The sequence below is a fragment of the Choloepus didactylus genome, chromosome 3, assembly GCF_015220235.1.
Source record: "Choloepus didactylus isolate mChoDid1 chromosome 3, mChoDid1.pri, whole genome shotgun sequence".
NCBI classification, from domain to species: domain Eukaryota; kingdom Metazoa; phylum Chordata; class Mammalia; order Pilosa; family Megalonychidae; genus Choloepus; species Choloepus didactylus.
This window is the reverse complement of record NC_051309.1, coordinates 37,436,386-37,452,132: the sequence shown is the minus strand read 5'-3', so window position 1 is coordinate 37,452,132 and position 15,747 is coordinate 37,436,386.

Genomic DNA, 15,747 nt, shown 5'->3' with positions numbered 1-15,747 from the left:
GGAGCACCACAGTCTTCAGGAAGAAAGCATCACCTTGATGATGCCTTGATATTGGACTTCTCCTAGAAGACCAGAGCTAATAAATTCCTGTTGTTTAAGCCAACCCACTGCATGGTGAGACAAGTGCCAAACAGAAACAGGGAAAAGGGGGAGAAAGAGAGACAGAGAAAAGAGAGAAAAAGAAAGTGAGTGAATGAAAAAGAAAGAGATTGAAAAAAACTGATTAAAAGAGAGACAGAGACAGACTCTGAATTCAGAAGCTCCTCAACAAATTTTATCCACTTTCCAAAATTTGGTTAGATGACCCAAAAGTTTCCCTTTTTTAAAAATTCTATTTTTTAGTTAGGGTTTCATGACTAGCTCTTGACAAACACAAATGCAATATTAATTTCAATATAAAATTTCCAAACAAGCTTAATATACAAAATATTCTTCTATTGCCTACTAGGATCTATGTGTGGGTTTCTGACTAAACTGGAATCTTGAAAAGATAGGGTTTTGATTGACTTAATAGTAGTTGCACATGTGGCAATTAAGGGGGAGACAAAACTGACTCTGGGGAGGAGCCAATGTGTGGAGATAACAATGTAACTGGTTCTGCAACGTAGCGGGTTGGTATTACCAGTCATGTTTCTCAGCCTCAGTTGACCTATGATTATTAATGAAAATCCATTACATGTTTTTTTAAAATTGAATTATTTTCGCTGTTATTACCTCCACTAATAAATCCAAGCCAATGGAATGCTAGTTCTATTTTTTCAGCAGTAAGATTTCAATTTTGAGGGCATAGATCGTCTCCTACTAAGCCTTCATAGTCTAACATGAGAGCAGATAGTAAGAACATGAAGGAACAAACATAGGATCTTTTATTTTTTTGTTCCTAGCAAGAACTCTGTGGAATTAGTATATCTTGCCAATGACAAAGTAATACTCAACAATTTCATTCTATTTTTTCAAAAGTATAATTTTTAATGGAAAACATCATCCCAAATCCTCAATCCTCAAATTAATCACTGATAACATTTGAGGCATACACTTTAGATTGTATCATAATACATTTCATTATTTTATTTAAAGAGGGTTCATACATCCATTTAGGTGTATAAACCGCATTCACTGTGGTGGTTTGAAGCTGTATGTACCCTAGAAAAACATGTTCCTAAATCTAATCCATTCTGCCTGTGTGAGCCCATTGTAAATAGGACTTTTGGATGAGGCTGCTTCAGTTAAGAAGCTGTGGCCTACCCCAGTCAGGATGGGTCTTAACTTTATTACTGCAGCCCTTTATAATCATAGTGAAATTCGGACAGACACAGAAAGGAAGCCACAGAAAGCAAGAGGCTGGACATGGATGGAACCTGGAAGGGAAGGAAGAGACCAGGTGCCTTGCCTTGTGACAGAGGAGGGGAGGATCATCGACAGGTACTCTGGAACACCAGGTTTTGAGAAGAAAGCATTGCCTTGATGATCCTTTGATTTGGATATCCTTTTAGCCTCAAAACCATAAGTGAATAAATTCCTATTGATTAACTGTACCCATTTTATGCTATTTGCTTGAGAAGCCTAGGAAATGAAAACATTCACCAAATTATGCATCTTATATATTTTCCAATTCATTAAAACTACCCTACTGTACATTTTTATATCTTGATTTTCTTGAAATAATTTCCAGATAATATGGGCTCAAAGTTGAAAAAAGAGAAAATTTTGATTATCAAAATTCCACTATCTTGAAATCATTGCTGTTCATATTTGGTCTACATCCTTCCAGACTTATTAATGTGTATGCATACATATTATATTATGCACATATGTTTTGAAAAATTTGGATCATATTACCCACAGAGTTCTATCCTTCTCTTCATTCGCATAACAATATAGCCTACATACACTTTTATACCAACAAATATTACTTAGAAGCATCATTTTTATGGTAATATTCCATTTTCTGTTGTGCCATAATTAATACGGTGAGTTGCTGATCATTGAACATTTAAGCTGCTGTAAATGTTTGGATACTATAAACAGATATAATGAGCATCCTGGCAACATAATCTTTGTGCTTAAATGCACATGAAATGTAAACTTTGAGTCAAATTTAATGAAAAATGATAAGTTTGGCTTGATCTTAAATTTTAAGTTGAAAAGCAATAATGGTTGCTTCTCTCCTTTTTTAAGGACTTGTTTAGAAGATTTTATAGGCTTTACTTAATTGTCTTTTTCTCATTATAATACCGAAATGACTTTTAAAACTTATAACTTCATCTGAAGCTGATGCCAACATTGAAAGCATCACTGAAACAGTGATGACTTCGGAGAGTGTAATTTAAATGATACTAGGCTTTTCCCCCCTTTAAACATTGGCTTAAAAGGAATGATGGTGATTCTTTATTTCCTAGTGCTACTTTTATCGTAAATATATGCAAAAATAAATAAATAAGTTTTGAATAGAATCAATTGAAGCATCAGTTTTCTATTTCAATAATGTCTACAACAAAATAACACTGCTTTCTATTTTGAGTGATATATGCTACAACTAAACAGATTTACATATACATATATACTTACACATACACATGAATACATATATACATGTATAAAATTTTCACTTGCCTCTTAGTAAAGTATCATCCTAAAATATGTACAGATACTTCTGTCCCTTCTAATAATAGTAGATTTTGGCATAGACTGCTAAATGTTCCTCAATGATTGTAACCCACTCTTTCATAGCAATAGCACACTTCTCTGGACATACAGCCACTCAGAATAAATACTGTATTTCCTAGCCTCTTTTTTTTGGCACATGATCACAAGTTTGGGTTGTAATAAATGGAATATGAGTGGAAGCAGTGAGTGCAAACTGTAGGAAGTATCTCTAAAGGCAAGACATGCTTGCCTTCTCACTGTTTTGTCTTCACAGCAACATCAATAGTCATTTTTGTTATTGTACTTGCAGAAACCATTTTGAACAACTTGGGAATGGAGGCTGCCCCAAGAAAGAAATGACACAGAAAGAACTTAAGTCCTTGAAACTTTAGGACAACCCAGCTGCTCTTGGCTACGTACCCAGACTTTCACATGGAAGAGAAATGAACTTCTATCATGGATTTTCTTTCACTCTCAATGTAAATTACACCTAGCTATACATATGGAAAATATAATGCATTTATTTTAATAACTAAATTAAACATAGTTTTATATAATTTTATATATTTCACAATCTATAGCATATATATATATACTTTAATTACTTGAAACAAAAACCACTGTAGAGATAAATAAGTCCAAAATCCCCAATTAATTTATATTCTAAATACAAGACATAAAGAAGTGATGTAAATTTAGCTATAATAAGAAGAATATAAGATGTTATGATAATTTTAAGGGAAAATATTTTAAATCCATATGGCTATCATTATTACCTTTAAAATGATGTATAACATGACTACTGACCATGAATGACATTGTTTTATGAAGTCCTTAGGGTTTGTATATTTTGTACTTCCAGACCATGAAAATGCTCTGGTTTCATAACTTTCTTTATGCAGAGATAATATCCAAAAGATTAAAATAAAGATATAGATGTAAACCTTCCAAATTTTAAAATTCTCCTTGAGTTTCTGAAGGGATTTTTTAAGAACTGACTTGGGAGATACTGTAGAAGACTTTTCAATCATAAACATTTAGTTTCATTCTATTTTCTGAAGCAGGAATCTTGCTATAAAAGAATTTCAAATTTACCCCAGTGGACATGTTAGCGAATGTGGAATAAAGCCTTTTTGTACCTGCCACTGGTTACTTTGTAATTGCCTATTAAAAAGCATTCACTGCTATAATTCCTGTGAATGAGACACCATTTCTATGTCATTCGAAAACTTCTTTCAAGGGCAACTAAAAGTTTAAAGGAAGCTTTGCTGAGTTTGGCTTTCTGCAAACTTAAACCATTTAACTGTCTCATTCAGTTCAAGGAGAATAATAATAAACCTGGCTAGAAAATTAGGATTCTATAAATTGACAGGAAAAAAAAAAAAAAAGGAGTTCTACCCATGATTATTAAATCATTGCTTATTTCTAAAGAAATGTGTATCTGCAACATGGCTATTTTCTCCTGTATTTTTGATTAGTGGCTGAGAACACCTATTGTCAAAATTTGCCAGACTTATTTTCCTAGGTCTTCCAACTCCAATAAGATAAATATACTTGTCAAAATTCGCACCTTTATGCAAAGAGACAAAACTGTTTCAGTTGGTAGTTAGCTCAGGTCAAATTTTTAAAATGCCAATTTTAATGTTACTCTCACCCCTGGATGCCAAAATTCTGTCTTGGGTTCTAGGGAGATGTTTTAGTCTTTCCCTCATAGTCCTATTTATTTTCCTCAAATAAACCCTTGCTTGCTTTCATCTCTTTTCCCTGATATCCACTTCTTTCCTTAACAAGACTCTCTGATCTTTGTCCTGACTTGCCTGAATTGCTGTGACCCTTGACCATTCTGTCCAGCCAAATCCATGGTGTTGTCCCTCCTGATCAGTCCATTCACACTCAGGTAATTAGTGGGACTCATGAATTCTTGAGATGGGACTCAAGAATGCTTGTAGGTATTCTTTTGTGCTTTTTAAATGAAAAATATTTTTGAACTATTAATTCTGAATCTTTGTTCTTTCTATACACTATCCAAATTTCCTTAGAAAGTGATTTACCATATTCTTTAAAATAACTAATATATGGTCTCTGATCTATAAACAGAAAGAATGTACTAATCTACATGAATGGAACATCTCACACCTGAAGAGAGGCAGAATTATGAAGATTATTCAAGTAAAAAGACAAATGCGTGCATAATGGCCAACACGACAACACAATGGCTAAAAACTTAAAATAAATGAAAGACTGATAATACCACATGTCCTTAAGAATATGGAGCAATTAGAATTTCTATACCATTGTGGTGTCAGTGTCAACTGGCATCACTGCTTTGAAGAATCGTTCAGCAATAGCTACTGTCGTGGCTTGGAACTGTATGTACCCCAGAAAAATATGTTCTTAAGTTTAATCCATTTCTGTGGGTGTGAACCCATTGTAACTAAGACCTATTGATGAGGCTACTTCAGTTAAGCCATGAGTCAACTCATTCAGGAATGGGTCTTAATCCTATTACTGGAGTCCTTTATAAATGGAATGAGTACAGAAAAGGAAAACCATGGAAACAAGAAGCTGAAAACAATGAAACCTAGAACAGAAGAGAAAAACAAGCAGATGCCACTATGTGACTTGTTATGTGGCAGAGGAACCAAGGATTGCAGGCAGCAGGTCTTTGGGAAGAAAGCATCACCTTGATGATGCCTTGATTTGGGAATTATCTCATCCTCAAAATTGTAAGGTAATAAATTCCCATTGTTTAAGCCAACCCATTTCATGGTATTTGCTGGTGCAGCCTAGGAAACTAAAGGAGATACCAAAGCTGAACATATGCATAGCCTACATATCAGAAATTCCATGCCAAGGTATATACCCAATAGGTATATATAGATATAGAAATATGTTCACCAAAATATGTGTTCAAGAATTTTCATAGCAGCAATATTGATAATGTTGAAAAAAACTGCAAAACAATTCAAATATCTGACAATAGCATAGTTACAAGTGATTCACAATACATTTATAAAATAAAATAATATACAAAAGGAAAATAAATGAATTAAAACTACAGTTCAATGGCATGATGAATAGCACATGCAATAGTGAAAGAACTCAGAAATAAAAGATTGAATTAATATAAAGTACAAAAAGAGGCAGAACTAAATAGACATTTTAAATCAAGATAACGTATCTCTCTGAGGAAGAAGAGGAAGAGATAGTGGAAAAGGCAAAAGATCAGTTTACCAGTCAAGAGTTGGTAATTCTTGATTTCCAGCTCTGGATGATGATTCATGGTGTCTTTACTCCGTGGCAATTTATCAGCTAGTAACACTTAAGATTTATGATTTTTCCTTCATGATGTTTTACTTCCAAAAAGTTTATCAATGAAAAGGTAGGCAAAAGTTGAGTGACTTTCTTTTACTTAAATATATTCTAATGTATAAATATAAATGCTTTGTCAAAAATCTTTAGGTATTATTATCATTAACCAGTGAATAAGGAACAAGCTTATTCTAAAAATATTTTCCTGACAAATAGTAATACTTGGAATACTGTCATATTTGTTAAACCAGAGAAATTGGGCTACTTACATCAGCATAATTTAGAATGATGAAAAATCTACAAATGATCTCTCCCAAATTGCAGAATTAAATGCATAGCCTTTATGAAGGGATCCAACTTTTCTATTCATACCTGCAGAACTATCAATAGTCAATATGTTATTCCTGAAGTGCAGCTCATGTCCCTCTCACTCTTCTAGCAGTTCTATGGCTATTTATTGAGAAACCACAGTGATCAAGTCACAGTGTTCATCATCAGAAGGTAAACACATAGTAAAGCAATATGTTCTCTACACTAAAGGAGCATAGAGAACACTAGAAAGAAGTGATAACTGTATTTAATACACGCAGTGTGTAAATAATTCCTCTCCTATTTCTAAGTAGATTTATAGCAATGATGAAAGGAAGGAGACACTTACATTGTGAGAATAAAAGATTAATAAAACAAACAGGGAACACATTCATTCCTGATAATTGCATTTCTGTTAACTAATTCCACTGGGATTTAATGAATAATTTGTACTATTAGACATTTAAAACAAATAAAAATCAATTTCTTTGACTAATAGCAGTGCATATGCATCTATATGGGTGTGGTTTTCTTCAAAGTCTTTTTCCTCAGAGTTTTCACAGATCATCAAACATTTTATTCTTTACATAAAGCAAAGCCTCATAGGAACATCTGCACAATTAAAACATTATTTCCTCTAGAAACAAGGTAACATTAAAAATTAAAATTGAATTAATGAATAAAATCTCTCAATGTCCAATGATGTGTTACAAAATTGGATTCATAGGAAAATTGTATTAATTAGGGAGAATGCAATGAGAATGATAGCATTTATAAGATTAGATCATTTTAATTGTATCACCAAATTTATTTATTAAAGAGTTTGAAAGTGTAAAACCTCACTAGATGCTCTTTAATATAAAAACAGATGACTTGAAGCAGTCAATCTATTTGTGCATTGATTGCCAAATATTAATTCATTCATATTTCTAAAGATAAGGTGCTAGTGTTTCCTGATGGACTGGAAATCAGGAAATCTGCTTCTTTCAGCTGCATAGACTTGGACAAATTACTTAGCCTCTGAATTTAACTCCTCATTTTGAAAAAGAAAGTTTTGAACTGGAAAAGCTGTAAAGTATACTCCATGTTTAAATGTCTGTGCATCTAACCATAAAATATTTGTCAGTTCAAATGAAGGGGTTGAGGAAGAGTGATTACTTTGAATTACAACATAGGTGAGATTTGTGTGTTTCCACCAATTTTGTTTCATGGACTTATGCAGAACTGATTTTTATATTATCTTTAAAAATTAAAAAAAGTGAAAAGCAATGTATTTCTCTGCCATTCTTAATTATCTACTCAAATATCAAGAACTTCAAAAACAGTATTTGTTATTCTTTATAAACAAAAAATGCACACAGAAAGGGTATAAAACAAAAATGGAATTATAAAACAATTCTAATTGCAACAGCTTTATGAGTTTTCATTTACTTAAAAATAAATTGCTTCTTTTATTAAATATTTGGGAGACAGTGCCATTTACAGGACATTGACTATAATATAAATTCAGGCATTTTGAAAGGAATTTAAATACTAATCAGCATATGGGGGAGCAAGTATAATATTGGTTCATTAAATATTATCAATGTTTCTAATGCCATGCACATTTTACTATTGTTGTTCAAAGTAAAGTACCACATTGTATTCCAGGAGATGTTCATTTAAGATGCCTTTCTTGTTTGTCGTAAGAGCCTGTAAGAACCAGTGTGGTAATATAAATGAGATTTTGGCTAGATGAATGAAAAATACACAGTGCTATGAACTCCACAGAATATGAGATTTCTAAAGTGTTAGAAAATTCCACTCCAAATGCAGGCTTTCACAAACGGCACATTAGACAAGCCTTTTGTGCAAAACTTCCTGGTAATCAGCCACTGCATCTTGCCCCAAACCCCCTTTTTCCAGTATACATTCCAATCCTTTAAGAGACACTAAAACTCACTACTCACTTCTCCATTGGCTCAATGCCATTCCTTCTCAATTCCCACTCCAACAGACCCCCAGATCCAATAATCACTTAAACCATCAGCTAAACTCCTGTCCATCTTTACCAACTGACCACCCCTAGCTGCTGAACATAAATACAGCTCCTTCTTTGTCTCCAGCAGGCTGGAGCTTTACTTCAGACCCCGCCATGTTGATCGCACTTTTCTTTCTGACCCCCACCATGCTGTTGCTCCAATAAAATTTCCTGCCTGAAAGTCGATTAGTCTCCATGCTCTCTATGACTGCACTGAGAAATCTCTAATACAAAGTAGGCAGTCACTCTGGTCTAGCTTGTGGTTTCTAAGAAATGTGAGAGCTGGATGGCCAAATTTTCAAGAAGAATCAGAAATCTATATTTGAAATGCAACATTCTGATTTTTTAAAAAGTAAGCTAATAGCTAAAATCAAGCACTTTAGGAGCCATGAAGCCAAGCAAAATGCCCTGATTCCAGAATTAAGGCAAATTTCTTAAATAACTGTAATATTTACTGAAGAATACTCAATTTAGACAATGAAATAATTGGGCAGGGAAAATTTTCTAAGATGATGGGTAATAAAGTTCAACTTGGGATATGAAATCTATAGTTTAGATATAGTGAAAGGTCTTGAGAGTGTTCATAGGCATTTGGGGGAATCTTTTGGCTTTTGGTCAGGAGAAGTCCAGATGGCACAATTTGGGGTCCCTTGTTAGAGATAAGCACAATGCTTTTTACTGGAAACTAAATTAACGTAAGTATTTCAAATTGAGAACTTTCTACCTTAGCTTTTTCCACAAAGAGGGAGAGAAGAATAGTGTGGATCAAGATGGAATGGCACAAAAGGGAAAACTTTACAATAAAGAGATAGTCTGACATAAAAAAAAAAAAAGTAGGAAGCATAAAAGGTGACAGAAAAGATTCGGCAATGTCTTCCGTGTTGCAGAAGTCATGCTGCTCTTCTTTCTCTCTCATTAGCTGTTGTTTTAATTTTATCAATACCTCGAGCCCTATGCATTCTCAGTTGTTCTCTGATGTAATGGTGTCATACCCTTAGTTCAATATTGTTCTACTCTGCTCAGATTATTGCACTGGTATTTTTTTTTTTTAATCATCTGTTTTGAACTGATAATGTTATGTTCTCACCTTTGTGCACTGCCTGTACATGTACAAAGGTCATATCAGTTGGGGTCTAAGATAAAGGAAGCCATCAACTCTATAGCATGATGAATACTGTTCTAGCACTGACACTACAAAAAATATAAGGTCAGAGGTGATTCTACAAAGGTGATGGGAAGTCAGAGATTTGTTCTGAAGTGAACATGAGAGCTAGGACTTCCCAGAGTGTAAGAGCTTCAGCAGTGTTAATCCAGTGTCGACCAGTGGGTATCTGTTAGAGACAAAAAGACAGGGTGATGCCTTCTCAGGGGGGAAGCAGTGTCATTCCATCTGACTGGCTCAAGGAAAATCCGAGTGTTTCTATTTGGAAAAAACAGGCTCTTTGAAAACTTGTTCAGTTTTCCCTTTCTCTGGATACTTACTTGCATTTTAATGAATGAAGAATTCAAATTATTAAAATTTCTATTCAATTCTATTTTGGCCCAATGAGCAAGTTGTGTAAAGCTGGTAGTGATTATATATTGAAGTAGTTTCCTAAAAAAAACTGAGACAGGAAGATGAATGTCTTTTCAAATTTGTACATAAAGGGATAAAACAATATATATATTTTAAAACTAATAAACCATGCTGATAACTAGTCAGGTTCTTAAAAATTATAGATGATGAAAATCTGCTGGGTATTTATAATGGAGATGATCTTATAAGATACAAAGGAAAACGTATACACCACCTATTTTGAATCAGTTAAATTGGACTTTAAATTTGGGTCCAGACAGAGATCGGGTGTGATGCAATGAAAACTGAAGGCATGATGCATGAGGAAAGATAGTTTGTTACTCACAGGTCCCAGAAACAGAGAGAGAAAGAGAAGCTATGAGGATTTGATGGGAAGCACGATCAGATCAGGTGGTTCAACCGCAGGTGGGGAGCACACAAGCAGAGTAAGAGGTTCCTCTGAACTTGTGCATTTATTGTGGTCCAGAGGTGACGGAGGTTAGTAGTTTCCCTGTGGGAGTCAAGGATTTGTAAGTTTAAAGTAAACAAATCTGAGGGACAGTGAAGGGACTGGGAGTCTGAAAGAGTGGGTATTCTTAGCTTATCATTCGGGATCAGCTCTGGGTTTTGGCTGAAGTTTGTATGTGGTGTGGATGGTGGCTACAGATTTGGCTTTGGAAGCTCTGTGAGTGTATGCCCCTGAAATGGAAAACTGCTTATTAACTAGGCCAAAGGTCAGTATCAAGGGAAGTGGCTCAGCCAAAGCAAGATGAATGCTGAGGCAGAAAGCAGAATTTTTGACAATTTTGACACCAACTGAGGCACTGTGGAATGAGTTGCTACAATGGTGCATCATGGGAACACAAGTTCAGGGCACAGCAGAAACCTTCAGCAAATGATCCTTTATGGCACAGAATAAAAAGTCCGGAAAGGGCACATCTCCTTACCACATACAGATGCAAAAGTCCAAAAGAGCAGGAGAAGAAATCTCATCATGTATGGTCTCCTAGGGTAGCCGAAAACTGCTCCGAGTTGAGGTCAATAGATGACAGCTCCACATGCCTCACTTTGTGCTGGGGAAGAAAGACCAGTCTACACTGAGTATAGCTTTTATCTGCCTTGGCAGGAGGAGACCCTGATACTGAGAATTTCTGTTCTGATAAGCATCTGGGGCTACTTGTTCCCAGTTTCTGGATTTAAGGTACGGCCTGGCTTTTTCATTAGACTTAACATCTCCCTCAAGATGTGGAATGACACACAGCAGAAAAGGTGATGGGGGTAGTGGAAGGGTGGATGGCCATTTTAGCACGTGTTTGTGACTTTCCCAGAGAAGAATGTGGGGTAGGTGAGTTCTGGGTGATGGATGCTTAACAAATGGCTGTGAATTCTCAAACAGGCATAACTTTCCTCTTTTTCAGTGTTTGACAAAGTCTACCTACTGCTACTATTTCCCCCTTGAAAACCTCATCCCTATAGACACTTCTGTAATTGCTGGGAGCTTTTTTATTATTATTATTATTATTCATTTCAATCTCTTCCTCTCACTTTATCATCTCCTTCCTTTCAACCAATAAAAAATGATATCTTGCTCTTTGAGAGCAATCAAAGAAAAGGAAAAATAATTCCTTAACACTGTCATTCTTAGTTACTGTCCAATTTCTTTTCCCATTGCCAACCAAGTACCTCTTTTAGAAAGTATAGTCTATACTAGGTGTGATGACTGGAAGTTGTGTGTACCCCAGAAAATATCATGTTCAGAAAAGATGAGCTAATTCATTCCTGTGGGTGTAAACCTATTGTGGGTGTGGAGCCATTGTAAGTAGGATCTTTTTGTGAGTAGGATCTTAAGTAGAGATGTGACCCACCTCATTCAGTGTGGTTCTAAATCCTCTTACTAGAATCATTTATAAGAGTATAAAAGATAAACTTAGAGAGAAAGCCCCAGAAGCTAAGAGAGACAGAAGCTAAAAGAGAGAGATATGCAGAAGCTCAGAGAGGAAGCCACTGAAGCCAGAAGCTGGAAGCAACAAAACTCAGGAGAAAAGGGAAGGACCAGCAGATGTACCATGTGGCTTCACATGTGACAGAGGAGTCTGGGATCACCAACAGCCTTTCTTCAGGAAAAAAGTATCATCCTGTAGATGCCTTGATTTGGACGTTTTCAGAGCCTCAGAACTGTAAACTTGTGAGTTAACAAATCCCCATTGTAAAAGCCAACCCATTTCCGATATGTTGCATTTCTTCAGCTTTAGCAAACTAAAACACCAGGGGTCAGCAATAATAAAGGGCCAGGTAGTAAATATTTTAGGCTTTGCAAGCCATGCATTCTCTGTCACAACTATTCAACTCCTCTATTGTAGTGTGAAAGCAACCATAGACAATTTATAAATGAACAGGCTTAGTTTGTTCCAATAGTACTTTATTTACAAAATGAAGCAGTGTGCTGGATTTGGCACACAGGCTGTACTTTGCAGACCCCTGGTCTCTGTACTCATTGACTTCATTTCCTCTTACCAGCATATATATATCTTTATACTATACTCCTCCTTCTCACCTGTTAAACTAGATGAAATATTCATGGTCCTGTTAAAGTCAAACCTGCCACTAGTTGACTAAATTACTTCTTTAGACCTCTTTAAAGACATTCATCCAGCACTTCTCTCTTTCCCATATCAGCTTTTTAATCCCTCTTGGATCATCTATATCAGCAGACAAAATGCTGTTATTCCTCCTAGCTTAAAAAGAAAAATGTTGACTCCACTTCCCCTGATGGAAATTGCCCCTTTATTTTGCTCTTGCTTAAAGATTTTTCTAAATTCACTATCTTCAACTCCTTTTGTTCTATTTTCTCTTAAATCCATACCAGTCAGGATTTTGCTTCCCCCAGTCCACTAAAACTGCTCTCATCAATGTAACCAGTGGATTTCATATTAACACAATTTAAGCTTGACTTTCAAGGACCCTTTGACAAGGTAGTGTTTCCTCCCCCTAGATATGCTTTGGCTTAACTTTTTTTCCCCCTTTCACCTCAATAGTCCTTTTTTCCTCAGTCAACTTTGAACATCCATTATCTCCATATGATTTCTGAGTATTGAGAGTACACAAAATTTGTCCTCGTTTTTGGGTTTTTTTTGGGGGGGTTCTTTTTCTTCTCTTTTCTAGTCACACATTCTCACTAGGTGATCTAATCCCATTTCATAACTTCAAGGAATATGACCTTTTTTTTTTTTTTTTTAAACCACTTCCAAATTTATATTTCCAGTCTAAATCTCTCTCAAACTCAAGGCTTGTATATCAATCTGAGTGTTTAACAGATACCTCAAATCTAACATATGCATATCAGAATTCTCATTCTACTTTTCTGGAGTCTATATCCTTCTCATTGTTCAGGTCAAAAATCTTGGAATTATTTTTAATTTTTCTTTTTTCCAAAATCCTTCATAACTCCTTCAACTGAAAATTCTTACTGCAATTAAAATATAAGCAGAATGTGATCCTTCTCATCGACTCCTCTGCAATTGCTCTGATAGAAGCCACTATGATCTCTTGTCTAGAGATAATAGTTTCCTAAGGGATCTTCTCTCTTCTCCTCTTATCTTTTTAGACTTTTCCAACACAGCAGTCAAGATGATCCTCCTAAATTTGTCACATCATGTCACTCTTGCCAAGAAAATACAAATACTCCTCATTTCTCTTGAGCAAAATTCAAAATCCGTGTAATGACATATCCCTGCCTTATTTTCCATCCCACCACATCCCATCGCCTTTGACGCCATCTCCTTCAACTTTCCTCCTCACTATCTCTACTTCAGTTTCTTTTGTCTGTGTTCTGTTCTTCCAATACCTGCTACAAACTGATATTTCTTCTTGGATCTAGATATTTCTTCTTTCAGGAAAACTTTTCCTCCAGATGTCCCCTAAGATGACACCCTCATTTCTTTTAAGTCTTTGATCTAACTCACTTTCTCAATGATGTTTAGATAGAACCAATCCCCACTATCATCCCAGATCACCTTTAGTTAGTTCTAAGTATTTTCTATTTTTAGTCTTCTTTAAATTGAATTAAATTACTCATGTAACATTACTTTTTGAACTCATTGCAGTCTGAATTTTATCCTTGAAGCTATAATTCCTAAGGTCAGTTTTAAACTATCATCTTTCAGATTTCAATTTAAACATAATTTACTCAGAGAGGCCTACCATAACTTCCAAATATAAATTACGGAGCCTCCGTTATTCTCTATCTCCTACCTTCTATTGCTGCTAAGCACTTATCATAATTTATGCTAATAATATATCTTTTGTAATTTTCTTTCCCACTAGACTGTAATCCATGAGGAAAGTGAATATGTCTCCTTTGCCCTCTACTGTGTTGGTTGGGTCTAGGTCAGTGCTTGGCAGATGATAAATCTCCAGAATACATTTATTGGCTGAGTGAATACCAAATCCCAAGGATATTTTTAGGCCTCAATTTCTGTCATCATTTGGCACACTTGCTCATCTTTTATTCTTTAGTCCCTCTATAGCCCTTGCTTGTAACACACAGTACATTTTTTTTATAAACTACCCACTAAGGTTCCCCCACTGCCAACAGATTTTTCATTTTACTCTCATTCTAGATTTCAAATCCATAGTATAATATAATAGCTATATGCCAATACTTCTCAAGTCCGTATCTCTTTATTTCATCAATTCCATAATTTTCAGAGACATGGAAATTTCCTGCCCTCTTTGGAACCCCAAATTGAAATAGTATAAAACTAATTTCATGTCTTTCCTATAAAGTTTCTTTTTCTGGTTTCATGTTGTATCTTATTTGTAAGGATTTCTATCCACTCAGTATCACATCTAAGAAATCTATTCCTATTCTCTCTCCCTTAATCCTCATACCCATTTTACAAGTTTTCTGTGCTTTTATATTCTAAATGTTATTCATTCTCTTGAGTTCAGTGCATCATCTCCTCTCACTGAACTACTTCAACAACCTCCTGATTTTTCCCTTACCTACAGTCTTTTCTGGAATGCAGTCTGATATGATTTCCTGATTTAACACAAAAGAGAAATGGATTAAATCTCCTCCTAATAACTTTCAACTATTGGAATTGTATATTTCACTCAATTTCTAAGCCTCAGTGCTCTCAGCAATAAATTGGACTGCCTCATGGGTTTGTGGTTATGATTAAATGGAAAAATTGTATAAAGTACCTAGCACATACTAGATAATCAATTATTTTCTGTTAAGTGACTGACTTAAGAACAAGATTTCCATCTTGTGTTTTTTGTTTTTGTTTTTATCTTTTAGGGGTGAAATAGAAAACTTAATATACACAAAATAAATGTCTTCCTGAACATCCAGGTAAGCCATGCACTGCACAATTCCAGTTATTAATTATAGCTGGATAACAGCATCAAATTAAATGTGGAAAACACAGTTTCCCATCTAAGGTCAGCCATTTACTGTTTTACAAGTTGGAAAATTGAGTAAGTACTTATCTTCGCTTAATCTTAGTTTAATTACCTGTACTATGGGGAACAAATATTTTGGTTGTTTTGGAGATGAATGAAAAACTACTTTGAAATAATTTTGGTATTCATAATTTTTCATTGATCTTCCTCCCAGAAGTGAGAAATTGGTATGTGGTAATGAACATAGAATACAAGCTTAATAAATAAGAGCATAATCAAGACCATCCTTGATTTAAATCCTTAATTTGACTTTTCCTGGTTATGTGATTTTGATTTAGCAAATGACTTGTAAGAGAATTGTCTCTAGGGAGACTTCCTTCTAGTGCTAGTGCAAGAACTAAGTGAGTTAATGTGTTCAGAGTGCTTAGCTACTACCTAGAGCATAACATCATTAAAGTGGGCTGAACACATGTTAGAAACATTCCTGTTTTAACTGGTA